Below are 12586 nucleotides of genomic sequence, written 5' to 3' on the forward strand. Positions count from 1 at the left end.
TCATATAGTCAATGGCCACAATAATATAGCGAGATTGTGTGTTTCGGGCCGCTGGGCTAATTGGACCTACAAAGTCTAAACCCCACCTTTCAAATGGTTGGTTTACTTTGATTGGATGTAGGGGCATCTGATCTTTCCGCTGGGGTTTCTTGTATCGTTGGCATTCATCGTCGCAACCCTTCACAAAGAGTGATGCATCTTGGAACATAGTGGGCCACCAATACCCCGATTGTAAGATCTTTCGCGCAGTTAAGTCTCCTGAGAAGTGACCACCGGCTACACCCATATGTGCCTCTTGCAAAATGTATAGATACTCATCCTCTTGGGCACAATGCCTAAGAACGTCATCCTTTCCTCTTTTATAAAGAGTCTCGGCTATCAGGCAATAGGGTTCGCATTCTTTGATCAGCTTTTGAGCTAGATCTTTACGAAGCTCCTTGGGTGGAAAGCCATTAACCAAAAAGTTAACGATCTTCTCACTCCATTCAGGCATTGTCTCCACCATGAACAAGGAAGTGTCAGGTAAGTCATCATCGACCCCCATAGGAGCCTCACCATTAGGTATGCGAGACAAATGATCAGCCATAACATGTTTTTTGCCAGGTCTCACAACAACAGTGAAATCAAACTCAAGAAGAATCAATAGCCATCGTGTGATTCTTCCTGTGGAGCATGGTTTGTTTACCAGATACAACAATGCTTGATGATCCACATAGAAAACAAACTTGGTGGCAAGGAGGTAATAACGAAATTTTCTTACTGCATATATCATTGCCAACCCTTCTCGCTCCGTAGTGGTGTAGTTCATCTCAGCATCGTTCAACTGGCGACTGGCAAAGCTAATGGGGTAGTCTAGCTTGTGTTCTCCAGGTTGAGTTAACACACACCCAATAGCAAAGTTTGATGCATCAATATGCACATGGAAGAGTAAATCCCAGTTAGGCATTCTCAAGATTGGAGCACTTGCCAAGGCCTTCTTTAATAGCTCATAGGCACGGTCACATTCTTCGGTCCAAATAAACTCGATGAGAAGCTTATACAATGGTCGAGCTATCTCGGTGAAGAATAGAATAAATCTTCGATAATAACCAACGTGGCCCATAAAGCGTTGGACTCCCTTATAGTTGGTGGGTGGGGGTAATTCCAGAATGACCTTGATTTTACTCTCGTCAGTGGAAATCCCATTTTTGGAAACTATATGCCCTAAGATAACTCCGTGTTTAACCCAGAATTGGCATTTGAAAGGATTCAATGAGATGTGATATAATCTATACCTTTCAAATATTTTTCGTAAACACATCAAGTGCTCGTCCCAAGAGGAATAAACACAAAGATCATCTAAGAAAGCTTCACAGAAGTCCCTTAGATATTCCTTAAAGGCCGTGTTTATCAATCGTTGGAATGTTGCAGGTGCATTGGTCAAGCCAAAAGCCATGATGCGAAAGGCAAACACTCCAAACTCTGTGATAAATGCTGTTTTAGCTTGGTCCTCGACTGCAATTGTGATCTGATTGTAACCCGAGTACCCATCTAAAAAGCTATATGCCTCCTTGCCTACCACTCTTTCCAGCACATGTTCAGAATATGACAAGGGGTAATCATCCCTTCTGGTGGCTGCATTATCAACGCACACTCTGAGTTTCCCATTCTTCTTTGGTACGATGACTATCGGAGAAACCCATTCTGAGTGCTCAATAGGATATATGAATCCACATTTTACAAGCTTTTTAATTTCCTCTTGTACAATCTTTGCGTACTTAGGATTCATTGGGTAGGGACGTTGCTGGACTGGTTTAGCAGTGCTAATCATTGGAATCGTGTGTTGCACCACCGAGGGTGGAACACCCTTCATATCATGATATGTCCAAGCAAATATGTCCTTGAATTCTTTAAGAAGCTTCGTAAGTGCAGCTTCTTCCGCCTTGGTGAGGTCTTGAGCAATAAAAATTGGTTTAGACTCCTCACCCGGATCTGCTAAGTCTATCTCCTTAACTACCACAGGGCCATCGTAGACACCGCTACTCCCATTGGTAGGCGTTCCTTGGGCTTTTGTGTAGACCACTTTATGTTCCCCTGTGGTAAATGATTTGAAATGCTCGGGTGCGGGGTGTAAGTCTACTGGTTCTTGTTGTGCCAGGCTTTTTTCTTTCAATTCCGCTTCCTTTTGTTGCTGAGCCAACTCTTGGTTTTGCCGCCTTCTTGCAGTACGACTTAGTTTTGGCTTCTCTTCGATTTCTAATTGGGCGACATCATGAGGTTGCGGAATACACCACATGACACTTTGGAGGTATTGTTCCCAATTATCCGCTAACTTCCGATGAGCATCAATGGCTCCTACATAACTAAGCCATTCTGCAGTGGATCTTTCCTTGTTTATTGCAGTGCGTACATTAGCTCGATAGCGTTGGCGCTTATGTCTCGTTTTCTTCTTACCAAGTTTTTGATTTTTGTTTCTATCAGATTCGGACTCACTTGGTCGATCTTCACTTGTTTCCCCCTCACTTTCGGATGAACTGCAGGAGGTCACTGTCCTAGGCCTTGAGCACCTTGCTTCCACATTTGGGTGATAATTTGATTCATCCCCCCCATCAGGCTCAGAGTTAGTTTCTTCTTGAGATTCATACTCAGAGTTGCATTGGTCAGAGTCTTCGCTACTTTCAGTGTCAGTGGAGTTTGCCACTTTCTCGCCATCAGGAGTCAAGTGCATAACACCTATCATGTTTATTGGCACGAACGGTGGCATATCTTGCCCCTCAGGTGTTACCCAACTTGTGCCTCTATTTCCCCATGTGTCTATGGTTGCCGCTAGGTGTACCCAATCCACGTTATCCGACTCAGTCATACCCGGTAGGACATCCATATAAGGAGAATCTTTCCCATCATCAGTCTCTTTTTTGCATGTATAGCAATATCTTAATGGGGCGGAGTGAACAGTGGTATCCGATCGATTATCGATGATAACCTTGCTTCCTAAAGGATGCGCACAACCATTCTCAAGATCAACTCGAATGACAGAGTCGTGGAATTGTAGGTAGACATGGTTTTTTGACCAGTCATGTACCATTTGTGCTTCCCTCATGAAAGGACGTCCTAAGATCATTTGATATGACATAGGATGCTTGGAGAAATCCATTACAATGAAGGTATGTTTTACCTTGTATCCCAGAACCTTGATCTTAAGGTCCCTTTGTTGGAATTAGGGTTGCAGGAATGCACACACAACTTCAAGAAGATGAGGAAGCTTGAGCACAACACAGTAGTGTATTATGAGTGCCAAAAATGAAAGATAACAAGCCCTAGAAGATAATGGGCGTATATACAATGCACAGGGGAAAAAACCTCCTAGTGAGGGAAAAAGTGCCCCGGCGATCCTAAGTGTGTTCACACACATCACTACTATAATATGGTAACAAATCCCCCCTGGAGTGATGCGGTGAACAAGAGCTAGCACTCATGTATAGGGAAGTGTCTAGCTATGTGGACGAATCCACAAAAGGGAGTAAGCCCAAAGCTTTGCGAAAAGCTTCGAACTTCTCACGAGGCAGAGCCTTTGTGAAAAGGTCTGCAAGGTTATCCTGTGTTGGCACATAAGCCAAACTGATCTCTCCTGCAGAGAGTCTCTCCCTGACATAATGGTAGTGCACCTCAATGTGCTTCGTACGAGCATGGAACACTGGGTTCCGCGCAACTGCCAATGCGCTCTGACTGTCAGTGAAGATGGTGGTGGCAGATGGCTGCCCAACACCCAAATCAGCCATAAGGCGTCTGAGCCACACACACTCAACCGTAGCTGTGAAAGCTGCCCTGTACTCAGCTTCACAACTAGAAGTGGCCACAGTAGGCTGCTTCTTGCTCAACCATGATATGCATGAGCTTCCAAGCATGAAGCAAAAACCACTCGTGGACACGCGTGTGTCATAACAACCAGCCCAGTCAGAATCTGAAAAAGCATGTAAATCTGGCGGCAATGATCCCCCCTTGGGATAAAACAACCCAAGATGCCGAGTACCACTCAAATAGCGAAAGATACGCTTCACTGCCTGCCAATGCTTAATGCCTGGGCTATGCATAAATCTGCTCACCTGTGAGACTGCAAACTGAATGTCTGGCCTCGTAATGCATACATAAATGAGGCAACCAACAGCTGTCTGATAGAGTGTGACATCAAAGTGATCTCCAGCATCATGAAGACTCAACTTCAAACCTGTCTCCATTGGAGTAGCAATAGGCTTGCAGTCTTCAAGGCCAAATCTCCGCAACAATGTTTCAATATACTTTGTCTGACACAAAGCAATACCTCCATCACACTGCTTAAATTGTATCCCCAAATAATGATGCAAATGCCCCAAATCTGACATCTCAAAAGAGGCATTCAAATCAGCCTTAAAATCAGCAATATGACTCTCATTTGGTCCTGTGAGCAGCATGTCATCGACATAGAGAGCAATGATTAGATGTACACCATCCACACGTTTAGCATACAAAGTGCTTTCTGTTGGACTATTCTGAAACCCATGTGCAGTCAAATATGCATGTATTTTTTCATACCAAGCTCGTGGAGCTTGCTTTAAACCATATAAAGCCTTTTTTAACCTGCACACTTTGTTTTCCTGCCCTCTTTGAACAAAACCACGAGGCTGCGATACATACACCTCCTCATGCAAATCTCCATTTAAGAACGCAGTCTTTATGTCCAGCTGATGTACATTCCAACCATTATGAGCTGCTAATGCACAGATGCTACGAACAGTGGTCATACGACATGTGGGAGCAAAAGTCTCATCAAAATCAATACCCTTCTCTTGAGCATAACCTTTTGCAACAAGCCTAGCCTTATGGCGATCCACTGTGCCATCAGGCTTACGCTTCAATTTGTATACCCACTTAGTGCCAATGGCCTTCTTGCCAGGGGGCAAGTCACATAAAGACCATGTACCATTCTTCATAATAGCATCGTATTCTGCTTGCATAGCAGCCATCCAATTTTCTGAACTTTGTGCCTCATCAAATGAAACAGGCTCACTTTCATCGCACATACTAGAAACAGCCAATGCATAACAATCTGACGCATAAGAGGCACCATGAGAGCCAGAACGAGTGCGACTAGACAAAGGGGCATCCAACTTGCTGTCACGCAAAGTCTGCACCAGCCATCTAGGCATATTCCTAGAGCCCTCAATCTCTTGTCTCTCATCCTCAAGTGCATCATGCACATCTGCATCAGATATAGGCTGATCTGTGCCATCATTTAAAACATGCATAGGCTGAAAAACTGCCTCATGAGGTATTGCACTTGACTGTGCACCACTGAAAAGAGGCAACAATGTATCATAGACATCACGTGAGCTGATATCTGTCTCCTTAGTACATGAAACCAAGGGCTGAACTGCATCTTCCACAAATACAACATCACGGCTAACCAAAATGCGCTTTGTCTGTGGATGATACAAACGATAGCCTTTGCTCTCAGCACTATATCCAACAAAAATACATTTGACAGCTTTGTCATCCAATTTTCTTCGATGTTGCACAGGCACTAATGCATATGCCAGGCAACCAAAAACACGTAAATGGCCAACAGATGGCTTGCGGCTATGCCAAGCCTCATATGGAGTGACAACCTGTAATGCTTTGGTGGGACACTTGTTTAGTACATAAGTGGCACACATGACAGCCTCAAGCCAAAAACCATGTGGTAGACTTTGACTCTTAACCATACATCTTGCCATTTCCATGAGAGACCTGTTTTTTCTCTCAGCCACACCATTTTGCTGTGGTGTATACGGCACTGTACATTGGTGTTTTATCCCACGCTCAGCCAGAAATGCATTAAATTCTGAAGACATATACTCCCCCCCTCGATCTGAACGGAGGGTGCCCATCTTACTTTCTGACACATTTTCAGCCATAACCAAAAACTGTTTGAAGCACAAAAACACTTCGGACTTTGCCTTCAAAGGATATACCCACGCATGCCTGGTAAAATCATCAATGAAAGTCACGAAGTAAAGGTAGTTTCCAAATGATGGAGTTTGCATGGGACCACAAACATCACTGTGAACAAGCTGCAATCTGCGTTCAGCTCTCACTGATCCATCTTTGGGAAAGGAAGCACGCTGCATTTTACCCAATATGCAGCCCTCACAAACATGCTTGACAGGTGCCTCAAGCTTAGGCAAAGAAGACACCATTTCAGATTTCTGCAGGCGCAGCAAACTTGCAAAATTCAGATGACCAAAACGTGCATGCCACAGTTTTGCATTTGAAATAGCCTGCGTATCCATAATAGCACATGCTGAATCCTCTACACATTTGCCATCCATATTGAGCTTATACAGCCCTCGACATAGTGTACCAGATGCTACAATGATGTCACCACAAGAGAGATCATGAACAGTACATCTGTCATCCACAAATTTTACAACCAAACCTGTTTTGGCAAATGCGGAGACTGACAGCAGATTCTTTTTGATCCCTGGCACATACAATGCATCAAAAAGTGTAAAGGTGTTGCCATTTGCAACATTCAGCACAATCTGTCCAACTCCTTCAACGGGATAAGAGGAGTTATTGGCACAAGTGACAGTATTCCCTGTGGGAGCAGACTCAAGGAAAGTGAATAAACTGCGCTGCGAGGTGATATGCTTAGTGGCACCACTGTCAAAGTACCATACATCTGAATCTACTGCAGACATACATGTGTCATGCAAAGATGGGTCATAACTGCACTGCGCATTGAATGCCCATTCTGTATCTAGCACAACATTAGCAGATTCATTGTTAGAAGGAGAGGCATCTGCAACAGCCATACCAGCCTCTTTCTTCTTAGCCTCTTTCGCAGCCAGCTTAGGACACGCTTTGATGACATGATCATTTCCCTTACAGTACTTGCAAAATGTCTTCTGTTTGTCACCCTTCTTCTCATCTTTGTCTTCCTTCTTTGGTTGCGCAGCATTTGCAGATTTCTGCTTACTAGAAGAAAAGCCAGCTTTACCTTTCCCGCTTCTCTGACTAGCAACGAAAGCTTGATCTGCGACACGCATAATATTCCTGTTTTGCCTTGACTGGTCTTCTTGCAGCAAAACAGAAACTAACTCCTCAAATGATAAGGCATTGGGATTGCCTTTCATCATCAAGCGAAGAGTGGAAGCAAAACCCTGATAAGAATCTGGTAGACCATTCAAAACAGTCTGCACAAGTGAACTGTCAGACAGGATTTCATCTGCAGAAATGAGCTGCTCTTTGAAATCCTTGATCTTTGTCAAAAAGCTATCCATAGAATCACCTTCGTTCATATGCTCACTCTCCAACTGTTTTCGGAGATAAGCAACACGAGCCTCATTTCTTGCCTGATACAATGTGGCAAGTACATCCCAAGCATCCTTAGAAGTCCTGCAGGAGCGAATATGTGGGATAATGGTACGTTTGACAGACAGCGCAATCAAGGCATGAGCCTGCGCATCTCTACCATCCCAACGAATCTGCTCTGCTGAAAGTGGTGGTTCTCGAACAGCTGCTACAGCACTTGTGCCTGCACCATCATCAACAGTACCTGTTTCTGATGTGTTTGCAGCATTCCCAGCCACAATAGGACGTGCATCAATACCCTGCACAATGTTCCATAACCCCTTTGCTACCAATACATGTCGCATCATATATGCCCACAATGGATAGTTGGTGCCATCCAACTTATCCTCAGCAGCCAACATGCGGAACACATCATTGTTGTCAGCCATGGCCAATGACTGTACTACTAGATGTAAATGCTGTCTGTAAGAGGTAAACCTGTATAAAATCGACCTGTGCTATGTAGCACAGCCCAAAACAGACGAATGGGCACCTGTCCTGCAGATTTTAATCTTGACAGAAAATCTGCACAGTAGGACGATTTTGCCTGCGCAGTACTTGGAATGCAAAAACGGAGGGCGAAATGACTTCAGATCAAAATTCTGAAATGACCAAGCCCTACGGGCTTTCCCACGGCATATACTAACCTGCAGACGCTCGTGAAACCTCGTCGCAATCGGAGGAGATGAAGCGGCAGGTGCCGGTGATGCTGCCCGGGAGGAGGAAGCCTGCTCTGATACCAATTGTTGGAATTAGGGTTGCAGGAATGCACACACAACTTCAAGAAGATGAGGAAGCTTGAGCACAATACAGTAGTGTATTATGAGTGCCAAAAATGAAAGATAACAAGTCCTAGAAGATAATGGGCGTATATACAATGCACAGGGGAAAAAACCTCCTAGTGAGGGAAAAAGTGCCCCGGCGATCCTAAGTGTGTTCACACACATCACTACTATAATATGGTAACACCCTTAACATTCCAATAGGTTTAGCAATAGTTCCATTTGCCATCTTAACCATTATGTTTGTGACTTCGAGGTGAGGTCTTCCCATGGATTCCCAACAGTTTTTAGTCACAATGCTCACTCCAGCACCACCATCAAGGATTCCCTTTAGAGTTAATCCCTTGGTAGTAATGGGGAGGGTTGCATTAGATTCGTCCCCTTCAAAGTACTGTCCCACCTTGTTAACAGGTATTTCCACGACCGAATCTTCATCTAGGTTGGGTTGTAGATCCCAATGTTCCCCTTCATCTTGAAGCGTGTCGGGTCTATCCATATTTGCAAATTGTGGTAGCCCCGCCTTTAGTTCTCCATTGAGAAATGCCTGAAGAGCTAAGAATAGCTCAGGATCTCCGTATAATTTGGATATGATCGTGGTTCTGATTTCAGAGGACATGAAATCCATTAGCTTAGACACATTCAACGGTACTTTTCGAGACATCGCCCCTTGACTAGGGACTGGTGAAGATGGAATCACTTCCTCTTCGATGGGGTCAAGCATTCCCTCACTAACATTCTTTCAAGCAAAAAGGGTGTTTGCCCACTTCCTGATGTCCTATCCTCACTTCCTGATGTCCTATCCTCACTTTCTTCCCGAATGATACTAGGTATAGCTAACGGTTTATGGTTCCTGTGAGGCTGAACTTGTGTAGGAAACACTGTGTCTGGAATTTTGATTTTCTGGGGTTTGGCTCCAGTTCTCTTTGTGTTTCTTCCACCAAACCCCTTAAGTGTTGCACTTGTTCAATCTCCTCAACTAGGTTTAGGTAAGTTCCAATCTTTTTCTTGAGGGTCTTTGGCCCACGTGGCTTGTCTTTGGGAGTCTCAGTCGGTTTGGGTGGTCGAGAGGGCATTAACTGACTTGGTTGTGGGGCCGAGGAAGTTTCCTTCCGTTTCCCTTATTTATGTACTCGCTTGATTCTCCTTCATTGAGCTCCCGAGTGGGTTCCTCCCTTAAGGTAATGGCTTTGGTCCCCATGGTTTCTATTGAATCAGAATCATCTTCAGGATCATTCATATACACGGGGTCGTCTCCTGTACCTATGTTAGTCTTTGAACTAGGCTTGGAGCTCATGGCATTAAGCGATCTCTTCCACCGTATTTTCTTTTTCTTTGCCTGAGCGACTGATGCAGTATCCCTCTCTTCGAGAATGTAGTTTTGATTTTGAAGCATTGATCGTGTAACTACATTCGCGTGTGGTTCCTCATGCTTGGTTGGTGACCTCAACCAAATTCAATGGCGTAATCTTGGGTGCATTAGGATTATGTGGACATTGAGCGATCAAATGATCTATGCCACAACGATTACATGTAAGTACCGGCATTCCCGATGTGCTCCCTTGATTTGGTTGCATTTGAGTAGCGATCTTCTGTAGCCTATTAGGGCACTCCGCTACACGATGCGGTCCACCACAATCGTAGCATTGAAGAGGTGGTCTCCTCGCTAAGGTATTAAGGTTTTGCTCTCTTGTGGCGAGAGCAGCTGCTTGATATACAGGCTTGACTTGCCCGAAATGATCCTCCATGTAGTACTGGGGAATCATTTTTCAAACATATCAATCCCATATGAAACAGTGGGGTCTATCTCCTCTTCATAATCCCCACACGCACTATGTGACTCACAACCCATCTGGTTTACAGGGGTAATCCTTGGATGTGGAGGTTGTGGTCCTAGCACTAGCGGTGGTAACGACACAGACTGGACTACATTCGGATTCCTTGGAACTATGTGCTGTGACGATTGCTCAACAGGTTGTGCAGGCATTAGCGCGGGTACTTGAGGTGTGTTTGACCAGGCTAGTGGTGCTTGATTTGCCAACATTCGCTTAAGTACTAGGCAATCTTTAGATTGATGGCCATACTTACCACATGCATTGCAATTCCCATTGAATTTGACTCTGAATGTGGGACATTCACTCGTGCTATGTGGTACTAAGCAAACTGAACACCATTGTTGCTCTCTTCTTGGGTACATATGGCTATTTTGAGGAGCTCGATTACCCCTAAAGTATTCTTGGAGAGCCTTAGTAAGGTCGGTCATCACAGACATTTTGGATATCTTGGGCTCCTTGGCAATAGGTTTTACCGTCATTGGCTCGTGCCCAGATACTTGCGAACTAACGGATTTTGTCTCCGAAGACACCTTTTTACCTGTCTTCTAGCTGGATTGCATTGGCAGTGACTGCTTCCCACGTTGTAAGACCTCTAATGACTAGGCCATTGTATATGTCCTTGTGGCGCAATCCTCGGATGAATCTATCGAGCAATTGGTTATTATTGAAGCGCTCATCGGGAGTGCAGCGAGAATTTAGATGCTTCAATCGACTTATAAAGTCTCTCACTGACTCCCCTTTCTCGCGTTCAGCTTTTTGGAGTTGAGATGCTACTCCCCAAAGCACACCCTCACGTATGTATTCTTTCAAGAACAATCTCTTGAGAGTGGGGTAGTGAGTGCGCTCTTCAACCCTTAAGGTTCGATACCAATCTTCGGCCTTCCCACTCAAGGTTAAGCCTAAGGCTTTACACTTATGCAGCTCATTGTGCTCTTCCAAGGAATCACACACGTGTTCGAAGACTTCAATGTGCTTCCTAACATCCTCGTTACCCACTGAAGTTTTGAGTGAGCTTAGCCACTTGTACTGCCTTGCTTCTAGGTTCTCTCTCAGGCATGCCCCGCATGTTTTCCGCAATAGATCGTCCGATCGTCTGAGCAAACGTTGCGGGATCACCTAGGTGAGCAGGCATAGGTGGTGGAGGCACTTCTGGGATAGCCTGGCTGATAGGAGTTGGCATTGGTCTGGGTATGTTGGCAAATGACGTAGGATATGACATGTGACTAGGCCTAGCTCCTCTTGGATAAGGGTTGTGATAAGGCGGTCGTGGAGCATATGCCATTGGTATACTAAGAGGCGTTGGAGCTACATGAGCATGAGTAGCGATAGGTACATATGGTCGATAGGTACTGGCACGCACTGTTGTAGGTACTGTTCCACTAGGTAGCGGCGTCGTACTAACTACAGCGGTAACAAGTGCGCCTTCCGTCATACTCATCATTGGGGTAGGCATTGTGGATTCCTTAATGGAAAGTTGAGCCAAGGTTGGAAAGCTAAAGTTACTGCTCGTGGGCTCAACTTGCATTGAGACTCGAGGCGAAACAACATACGAAGGGTGTATGGGACTCACCGAGTCTCCAAGGATTGGTTGTTTGGCCTTGCCCGTATCCAAAAATCTCATAGGGCCAGTGGAAACTAAGTTCACTCCCCTATTTTGCCTCTCAATTTGGATAATTCTATGAATAACCTCACATATCATTTGTTGTTGCTTCTCTAGATTAGTGGCGCTAGATGTAGATCGTAGGACTTCTAACCAACCTACATGGTATGTGTAGCCCGTATATAGGTCAGTTAGAGTCTCTGTGTGTAGATCATATTCCCAATTTTCATTGAAAAATATCCCATCCAGACTTGGTGTGCCAAACGGTTCTCTTGAAGTGGACGCAATGTCACTTCTTATGGATTGGCTTCTAGGGACCTCTACTTTAGGAGGTGCGTCGGAAGGTGGTAGCTCAGTAGGGCCCTCATTAAACGAAGTGGGTAGAATATCCACATGGACACTCTTTGGGGGGATAGGGTCTACATGAGATGTGAATGGCGAATCCACTACCCCTCCTTCTTCATTTACTTCGCTTGTCACATGTTCAGAGCGTGTAGCTCTACTAAAGGTCTCTATTAGACGACTAAACATGCTAGATCCGGATTGTGGGACCCAAACTGGCATGTTTTGGCTTGTCTCCTCAGGGTTCTTGGTAGGGTGCCCTTCCATGGCTTCTGAGTCAGAGGACGAGTCACTATCCACTATTCGTGGATCTTGGGTTGCACTCCCTTGGGTTCCAGCCGAAGGCCAAGATGCCAACGTGGAGGGATGGTGTGAGCCTACGTAAATTGAAACGCTTTCTAGTGGCTCAGGCTCTAGCACCTGACAAAAGCGTAGATGCATATGACGTGGGTACCTACGGGTGTTGGTGACTACCCTTGAAGCCCACCCAAGTGGTTTCTCAGGTGTTTCACATCCCGTTTTTACTTGTTTTTGTATTGTTTTTAACCCATTTTTAACCCCCTTACTTATGGTCGAACCTGAACTAGGGCGTGTGATAGCTCAAAATGAGCGTATCGTTTAAAGGGTCCTAGCGTGCTTTACAGCACCGTGTTCGCCTATCCAGAGCTCCTGTAGTCCTCAAA

This window comes from Cibotium barometz, chromosome 55 (genome assembly GCF_041138505.1).
Source record: "Cibotium barometz isolate CiBa-2024 chromosome 55, ASM4113850v1, whole genome shotgun sequence".
NCBI lineage: Eukaryota > Viridiplantae > Streptophyta > Polypodiopsida > Cyatheales > Cibotiaceae > Cibotium > Cibotium barometz.